At 35.0% G+C, this 10,061-nt stretch overlaps 1 pseudogene across 1 annotated transcript; it reads right to left on the bottom strand.

Annotated features, from left to right (window-relative positions):
* Positions 1–2,231: 2,231 nt before the first annotated feature.
* On the bottom strand, positions 2,232–3,145 carry LOC309861949 (olfactory receptor 14A16-like; annotated as a pseudogene). Its single transcript has one exon. The product of its transcript is annotated as an olfactory receptor 14A16-like (transcript).
* Positions 3,146–10,061: the final 6,916 nt, after the last annotated feature.

Below are 10,061 nucleotides of genomic sequence, written 5' to 3'. Positions count from 1 at the left end.
GCAATTTTTTGGTTTTCTATATAGAGTATTATTATCTGCAAACAGTGAAAGTTTGACCTTTTTCTTTAATTTTGAAGATTTTATTTCTTTCTGTTGTCTGATTGCTGTGCTAGGAATGCCAACACTATATTAAATAAATAAAGTCGTGAGAGTGGAATGCCTGTATTATTTCTGAACCTAGAGGAAAAGCTCTCAGATTTTCCCCACTGAGGATTTAATAGCTGTGAGGTTATTCATATATGGTGTTTATTATGTTCAGGTTTTTCTTTTTTCACTTATCCCTAATTTGTTGAGGGTTTTTATAATGAATTGATGAAGTATTTTATCATTTTTTTTTCTGCATCCATTGAAGGGATCATAAGTTTCTTATCCTTTCTTTTACTAATGTGGTGTATCCCATCCTCTGATTTGTGAATAGGGAGCAACACTTGCAGCCCAGGAATAAATCCCACTTGATCATGGGGAATGATTATTTTTTTAAGATTTTTATTTATTTGACAGAAAGAGATCACAAGTAGGCAGAGAGGCAGGCAGAGATAGAGGAAGGGAAGCAGGCTCCCTGCTGAGCAGAGAGCTTGATGTGGGGCTCGATTCCAGGACCCTAAGATCATGACCTGAGCCGAAGGCAGAGGCTTTAACCCATTGAGACACCCAGGCACCCCGGAAATGATTCCTTTAATATACTGCTGGAATTGTCAGTATTTTGTTGAGTATTTTTGCGACCATGTGCATCAAGGATATTGTCCTGTACTTCTTTTTATTAATAAAGCCTTTGTCTTATTTTGGAATCAGAGTACTGCTGGCCTCATAAGATGAATTAGGAAGTTTCCCTTCCATTTCTATTTTTTGGAATAGTTTGAGAAGAATAGGTATTAACTTCTTTAAGTATTTGGTACAATTCTCCTGTGAGGTCCTCTGGCCCTGGATTTTGTTTGTTGAGAGTTTTTTTTTTCTTTTAAATTACTGATTCAATATCTTTGCTGGTATTTGCCCAATCACTTTCTCTGTTTCTTCCCTTTTTCCCTTTTCAGTTGTGTTAGTGTATATGTTTCCAGGAATTTATCCTTCTTCTTCTTTTTTTTTTTTTTTTTTTGATTGTCTGATTTTTTGGCATATAGTTTTTCAAAGTATTTTCCTGCAGTTGTTTGTTGGTTGTTACTTCTCCTCTCCCACTTGTGGTCTTTTTTATTTTTTTTACTTGAGTCTTTTTTTCTTTTCTTTTTGTTAATTCTGGATAAGGGTTTATAATTTTTTTTCTGCTGAAGCTTATCTTAATATTACTTTAAGCCCGCTATAGTTAAGGGATGTCTTACTGGATTTCTTCTCCTTCCTCCCCCTCCCCAATAAACAGAATCTTAACTATAGAGAATAAACTTACAGTTACCATAGGGGAGGTGGATGGTGGAATGGGTTAAATTGGTGGTGTGAATTAAGGAGGGCACTCATAATCACCATTTATTGTATATAAGTGTTAAGTCACTAAATTCTACACATTCAACTAATATTACACTGTACATTAAGTGACTGGAATTTAAATAAAGACTTGAAAAAAATTACTATAAGCATATGTATCTCTATACAACAAAGATACATTTTTTATATCTTTGAATTCTCACTAGATTTCAAGGATACAAGTAATGTCAGAAAATGCCATATATTAAGCCTGAGTTAGAAGAGTGGAAGACAGATGGAAAACATAATACTTTTTTTCCCTTCTTTTTCCTTGTTAGATGAAACCAGCATAACTTAATATTAAACACCAAACATGTGCTATTTATTGGCATTTAATACACTCACAATGCTATACAGATATCACCTACCTTTGTCTATTTTATTTTATTTGAGAATGCATTATACATTTTTATGTGACATTTTGCATATTGATTTTCCTAAGAGTTACCATACAATTGGTTTGTCTGGGAGAGCAAAGCTTATCTCTCACGTCCCTACAAGCTGTCCATTTCAGCATTTGTCACAGGAAAAGGAATGCCCATTAGTATGACATATAAAAGCATGCATCTTTCCAATCCCGAGAAGAACCATTCTGGTTTTGCTATCCACTTGGTCTGGACAAGGAGGAAGCTTCTTAGTATCACTTCAATGAATACAATGAGATATTTTAATGATAATTTGTACTCTAAATATCTATATTATTACCAGACTATGCAATGCATTGTTCATATGATTATGTCAATGAATGCATAAATCATGATGCCTGTGATATTAACTCTTTATATTGATACATTGTATATGTTCTTTATCAATTTCCTTAGTGCCATCTTCATATCTTTATTTCTCAGACTGTAAATGAGGGGGTTCATAGTAGGTGGTACCACAGTGTAGAATACAGAAACTAGCAAGTCTAAGAGTGATGGATATTTGGGTAAGGGATGTAAATAGGCAAAAAAAGGCAGAAGAGAGAAACAGAGTCACAACAAGGAGGTGAGGCAGGCATGTGGATATGGCTTTGTGCCTTCCTTCTCTGGAAGGCATTCTCAGCACAGTGGAAAATATATAAATGTAAGAAATATCAATAAACACAAAACAGCCAAAATCTAACACTAGACTGATCCCAATGGCTACTAATTCCCCAATGTTATATGAACAGGCAAGAGAGAGCAGTTGTGGGACATCACAGAAGAACTGATAAATTTCAGGAAGCCCACACGTGGGTATAGAAAAGGTAGAAGCTGTATGAAGAATTGCATTGAGACTTCCACTGACCCATGAAGTGGTGGCCATCTGCATACAGGCTCTGTGGCCCATGATGTTGTCATATCTGAGAGGATGGCAGACAGCAACATAGCGTTCATAGGACATGACTGTGAGTAGTGCTACCTCTGTACTGGCTAAGAGAAAGAAGAAAAACACCTGAAATTGTGTTGTGATTCATTAGAGAGTTCATGATGGATTTGGGGACAGTGATGGAAATGAGGCAGAAATCCAGAAAGGACAAGTTCTTTAATAAAAAGTACATAGGGGTGTGGAGCTGATGATCCTTGGTGGTAAGGGTGATGATGAGAAGATTCCCCAGTAGAGCTGCCAGGTAAATTAGCAAAAATAGCATTGCATGTAAGACCTGGATTCCCCTAACATCGGAGAAGCCCATGAGGAAAAATATGCCCCCAGAGGTGAAGTTGTCCATTTTTCTATATTTGAATCATTTACTCTAAAAAATAAATAAGAGCGGAAGACAAACCATGAGATACTGTGGACTCTGAGAAAAAAATGAAAAAAGAAAAACAACAACAACAAAAACAGAAGGTTTTGGAAGGGAGGGGGTGGAGTATGGGTGAGCTTGGTGGTGGGTATTAAGGAGGTCATGTATTGCATGGAGCACTGTGTGTGGTGTATAAATAATGAATCTTGGAACACTTAAAAATAAAATTAAATTAAACAAAATAAAGTAGGCAACTTAAGACTCAGATGAGGACAATTTACTATTGTATTTTCTTAATATCCTTTTCTCTTCCTGTCATATGCATCAATCAAAATATTTAAGATCACATGAAACTGACACCAGAAAGCCTCCATTGCATCAGGGAACCACTGTTGATCACACTGCCATGTGACTGAAAGGAGTGTCAGTCCATTCCAAATCATCTACTTCATCCACCTATCCAGATCAAGAACTGCACTCTTCATCTCACTAAGGTGGAGTTTTTCATAAAGTATATTGTGATAAGTAATGAGGAAAGCCATAGAATGTGAGCAATCAGTCCCAAATATAAATTTCATCTTACTCATTTACTAGCTTTTTGATTCTTAATTATCTGAGTATTAGTTTATTAAATGTACAGAATGAACTTTCTTATCTTACTGAAGTGAATGATTTGTAAATCATGTAAAAATACCCAGCCAGGTGCCTGGGTGGCTCAGTCAGTGAAGTGTCTTACACGTGATTTCAGCTCAGTTCTTGGATTCAGATTCATTGTTTAAAACCCTGCATTGGGCTCCACAAAAACAAAATAAAACAAAAGCCAACAAACATATGAAGAAACACCTAGTCTAATTCATTAACAAGGTCTTCAACAAACAACATTTCTTCTATTTACCCAATCTCCTTCATTATGCCTGAGTCAAGAAATTTTGAGAAACTATCAAAGGATATTTTTTCTTCATATTTTAAATTTCTTCCTTCCTTCCTTCTTTTCTTTCTTTCTTTATTTCCTTCTTTCTCTTTGTGTTGGATCATTACATTGTATTATCTTTGAGCTGTTTTGTAATCCATGAATTGTTGTAAATTTTAATAATATAAATTATTCTTGTTCACAAAACACTAATCAGGTACATTTCTAAGGAATGCTATTGACAATTGCTTTATATTCAGACCAATTTTGTATTTATTTGTAAATTAATTTCAGCATTCTTTATCTGTCTTCATGTTTATGATATCTGTAATTTTTCTTCTGAACCTCATGCAAAATCTTACCAGTTCCCTCATTCACTAATAAAATCTTTTACCAATTTTTTTTAATTTTTACATAAGTCATGATCTTATCCATTTTTAAAACTTATCCTGTACCACCTGCCATGCATAACAGCTGCTTAATAAAGTTTGGATCAACCAGGATATCAAAGAAGAACTGAAACAATTCATGGAAACCAATGACAATGAAGACATTTTGGTCCAAAACCAATGGGATACAGCAAATGCGGTCCTAAGGGGAAAATACATAGCCATCCAACCCTCTTTCAAAGAAATTGAAAAATCCAGCATACACCAGCTGTCTCTATACCTTAAAGAACTGGAGAATCAACAACAAATCAAACCAAGTCCACACATAAGAAGTGAAATCATCAAGATTAGAGCTGAGATCAATGAGGTAGAAACAAGAGATACAGTAGAACGTATCAATGAAACTAGAAGCTGGTTTTTTGAAAGAATCAATAAGATCAATAAACCATTGGCCACACTAATCCAAAAGAAAAGAGAGAAAGCCCAAATTCATAAAATTATGAATGAAAAGGGAGAGATCACAACTAACACCAAGGAAGTAGAAACAATCATCAGAAGTTATTATCAACAGTTATATGCCAATAAGCTTAGCAACCTAGATAAAATGAATGCATTTCTGGAAAACTATAAAATACCAAAATTGAACCAGGAAGAAATGGACAACCTGAATAGACCAATATCTAGTAATGAGATTGAAGCAGTGATCAAAAACCTCCCAAAACACAAGAGCCCAGGGCCTGATGGATTCCCTGGGGAATTCTACCAAACTTTCAAAGAAGAAATAACACCAATTTTCCTGAAGCTGTATCAAAAAATTAAAGCAGAAGGAAAACTTTCAGACTCTTTCTATGAAGCCAGCATTACTCTGATCCCCAAACCAGGGAAAGACTCTACCAAAAGGAGAATTTCAGAACAATATCACTGATGAATATGGATGCTAAGATTCTCAACAAGATCCTAGTCCGTAGGATCCAACAACACATTAAAAAGATTATCCACCATGATCAGGTGTGATTCATCCCTGGGCTACAAGGATGGTTCAACATTCAAAATCAATCAATGTAATACAACAAATTAATATGACAAAAGAGAAGAACCACATGGTCCTCTCAATTGATGCAGAAAAAGCATTTGACAAAATACAGCATCTGTTCCTGATTAAAACAATTCAAAGTATCGGGATAGAGGGAACATTCCTGAACCTCATCAAATCTATCTATGAAAAACCCCCAGCAAATATCATCCTCAATGGGAAAAAGCTTGCAGCCTTCCCGTTGAGATCAGGAACAAGACAAGGATGCCCACTTTCACCACTCTTGTTCAACATAATATTAGAAGTCCTAGCAACAGGCATCAGACAAAAGGAAATAAAAGGTATCCAATTTGGCAATGAAGATGTCAAACTCTCTCTCTTCACAGATGACATGATTCTTTACATGGAAAACCCAAAAGACTCCACCCCCAAACTACTAGAACTCATACAGTAATTCAGCATGTGGCAGGTTACAAAGTCAATGTGCAGAAATCAGTGGCTTTCTTATACACTAACAATGAAAATACAGAAAGGGAAATTAGAGAATTGATTCCATTTACTATAGCAACAGGAACCATAAGATACCTGGGAATACACCTAACGAATGTGGTAAAATATCTGTGTTTGAGGAACTACAGAACACTCATGAAAGAAATTGAAGAAGACACAAAAAGATGGAAGACCTTTCCATGCTCTTGGATTGGAAGAATAAACATTGTTAAAATGTCTATACTACCTAGAGCAATATACACTTTTAATGACATTCCGATCAAAATACCACTGATATTATTCAAAGAGCTGGAGCAAATAATACTAAAATTTGTATGGAATCAGAAGAGAACCCGAATTGCTAAGGAAATGTTGAAAAACAAAAATAAAGCTGGGGGCATTACGTTACCTGATTTCAAGCCTTATTACAAAGCTGTGATCACCAAGACAGCATGGTACTGGCATAAAAACAGACACATAGACCAGTGGAACAGAGTAGAGAGCCCAGGTATGGACCCTCAACTCTATGGTCAATTAATCTTCGACAAAACAGGAAAAAATATACAGTGGAGAAAAGACAGTCTCTTCAATAAATGGTGCTGGGTAAACTGGACAGCTATAAGTAGATGAATGAAACTCGAACATTCTCTTACACCGTACACAAAGATAAACTCAAAATGGATAAAAGACCTCAATGTGAGACAGCAATCCATCAGAATCCTACAGGAGGACATAGGCAGTAATCACTTCGATATCAGCCACAGCAACTTCTTTCCAGATATGTCTTCAAAGGCAAAGGAAACAAAACCGAAATAAACTTTTGGGACTTCATCAAAATCAAAAGCTTCTGCACAGCAAAGTAAACAGCCAAAAAAACAAAGAGTCATCCCATGGAATGGAAGAAGATATTTGCAAATGACAGTACAGACAAAAGATTGATATCCATGATCTATAAAGAACTCCTCACACTCAACACACATGAAACAGGCAAACATATCAAAAAATGGGCAAAAGATATGAGCAGACACTTCTCCAATCAAGACATGCAAATGGCTATCAGACAAATGAATAATGGTCATCATCACTAGCCCTCAGGGAGATTCAAATTAAAACCACATTGAGATATCACCTTCCACCAGTAAGAATGGCCAAAATTAACAAAACAGGAAACAACATGTGTTGGAGAGGATGTGGAGAAAGGGGAACCCTCTTACACTGTTGGTAGAAATGGAAGTTGGTGCAGCCTTTTTGGAGAACAGTGTGGAGATTCCTCAAGAAATTAAAAATAGAACTTTCCTATGACCCTGCAATTTTACTCCTGGGTATTTACCACAGAGATACAGATGTCGTGAAAAGAAGGGCCATTGTTTATAGCAGCAATGGCGACTGTCGCCAAACTATGAAAAGAACCAAGATGTCCTTCAACGGATGAATGGATAAGGAAGATGTGGTCCATATACACTATGGAGTATTATGCCTCCATCAGAAAGGACGAATACCCAGCTTTTGTAGCAACATGGACGGGACTGGAAGAGATGATGCTGAGTGAAATGAGTCAAGCAGAGAGAGTCAATTATCATATGGTTTCACTTAATTGTGGAGCATAACAAATAGCATGGAGGACAAGGTGCATTAGAGAGAATAGAGTTGGGAGAAATTGGAAGGGGAGGTGAACCATGAGAGACTATGGACTCCAAAAACAATCAGAGGGATTTGAAGTGGTGGGGGGGTGGGATTTTGGAGTACATTGTCATGTGTATTATGGAGCGCACGAATTGCATGGAGCACTGAGTTTGGTGAAAAAATAATAAATACTGTTTTTCTGAAAATAAATAAATTAATTTTAAATAAATAAATGAATAAACAAACAAATAAATAAATAAATAAAATACATCTAAATTGGAAAGGAAATTAAATTGTCTAGGTGAATATGACATGATTTTTATATGTAGGAAATCCTAACAACTACATCAAAACTATTAGAACTGTTCAAAATATTTTGTATGATACTAAACACATGCCAATTCAGTCATGTTTCATACTAACAATAAAATATTTGAATTTTTTAAAAATCCCATATACAGTAGCATCAAACACAACAAAACATTAAGCAATACATAGGAAAGGAGATAAAAGTTACGTTTTCTGAAATTTTAACTTATCAATTAAAGTAATTGAAAAAAGACAAAAATAAATGAAAAGATATCTCATTTTCACTGGAAAAATTAATAGAAAAAAATAATACTATTAAATTTTCCATACTATACAGAACATCTACAGATTCTATGTGCTCTTTATCAAATTTCAAATGGCATTTTTCACAGAAATAGAAAAAAATTGGAAATTTCATATAGAAGCCCAAATAAACCCCAATAGTCATATTGCTTATGAGAAAAAAAAAAAACCTGGAGGCATCTACCTGAAGTCATATTGAAGTCAAATTGCTTTATAAACCATACCAATAAAAGAAATATGCTACTTGCATAAAAACAGAACCAGAAGAAATGGAAACTACAATCAAGAACCAAGAAATAAACCCATGATATACATTGAATTAAAATTTGTCAAAGAAGAAAAGGGTATTCAGCTGGGAAAGGGTATTCTTTCCAATATACAATGTTGGGAAATTTGGGTGTTCACACACACACAAATTAAAATATTATGCTTTTCTCACACCATTCAGGAAAACAACTATAATTGTATTAAATGCATAGATGTAAGAAAGTCATAGAATAGGAAAACAAATAGATAAAAGTTACCTTGACATTCATCTTAGCAATGATCTTTTGGCTATTACACTTTTGTAGCAAAGGCTACAAAAGCAAAATTAAGTGAGTGAGACAATGTCAAATTCAAAAGTATCTGCACAGCAAAAGAAACAATCACCACCAACACAAGTGCACCATACAGGATAGGAGAAAATATTCATACATCCTCTATCTGTTTTTGGGTTAATGTCAAAAAAGAAACAGAAAAATACCATTTAATCTAGTAATCCCACTCCTGGTTATACAACTACTATCACTATCTTTTACGTATGTTTCAAAGTCCATGTTCATTGTAGTATTATTTAGTATAGTCAAAACAAAACATAGGCAATAACTAAAATATAAACATTCATGAACATATATAAAACATAAAACAGGGGAGTCTTGGTGGCTCAGTGGATTAAGCTGCTGCTTTCAGCTCAGGTCATGATCTCGATGTCCTGGGATCGAGCCCCACATTGGTCTCTCTGCTCAGCAGGGAGCTTGCTTCCCCCTTTTTCTCTTCCTGACTCTCTGCCTACTTGTGATCTCTCTCTCTGTCAAATAAATAAATAAAATCTTTAAAAAATAAACAAAATGTAAACAAACATAAAAACAATGTAAACATCCATTACGATATGTGATATATATATACCCTAACACTTGCAATAACATGGATAAACCTTGGGGTCATTATTCTAAGTGAAATAAGTCAGACAGATGTGGGAGACATGTACTATATGACCCTACACACAAAGGCTCTTAAATGGTAAGGCTCCAGGCAAATCTCCAAACTAGGTCTTAATATTGAATCTAATAGCAATTTTAAAGTCCCCCACACGTAGAGTCTTAACTGGTCATTCAAGAATTTTCTGGCTAGCACCACAAGCCTTTTCCATCCCTCCAAAAGAAGATCAAATAACCCACATATTAAGAACAGCAATTCCAATATGAAAGTAAGCTCACCTAAAATATTTTTGATGACTTTCTTGTCCTGCCTTTAGATATCTTTCACTTTTGGTAGACCTTTGGAGCTACCCTCTACTTGCTAGATAGGATACTGCTGATTCATAAATAATTTAATAAAGCAAATTAAATCTTCAAATTTACTTGTTTGAATTGTGGTTTTCAATACATAAGTAGAATCTTAAAAAGCTGAGCTCATAAATACAGCATGCAGAATTATGGCTGCCAGGAGCTGGCTGGTTGGAGTAAATGGGAGATGTTGGTCAAAGGGCACAGATTTTCCATTATAAGTAAATTCTGGGGATCTAATATAGAGCATGATGAGTTAAAATATTATTTTTAAGGTTAAAATTATTTTAACTCTTAT

Source organism: Mustela nivalis (assembly GCF_964662115.1).
Source record: "Mustela nivalis genome assembly, chromosome: 3".
NCBI lineage: Eukaryota > Metazoa > Chordata > Mammalia > Carnivora > Mustelidae > Mustela > Mustela nivalis.
The sequence above is the reverse complement of the archived record's forward strand: the minus strand, read 5'-3'. Positions and strand labels throughout refer to the sequence as shown.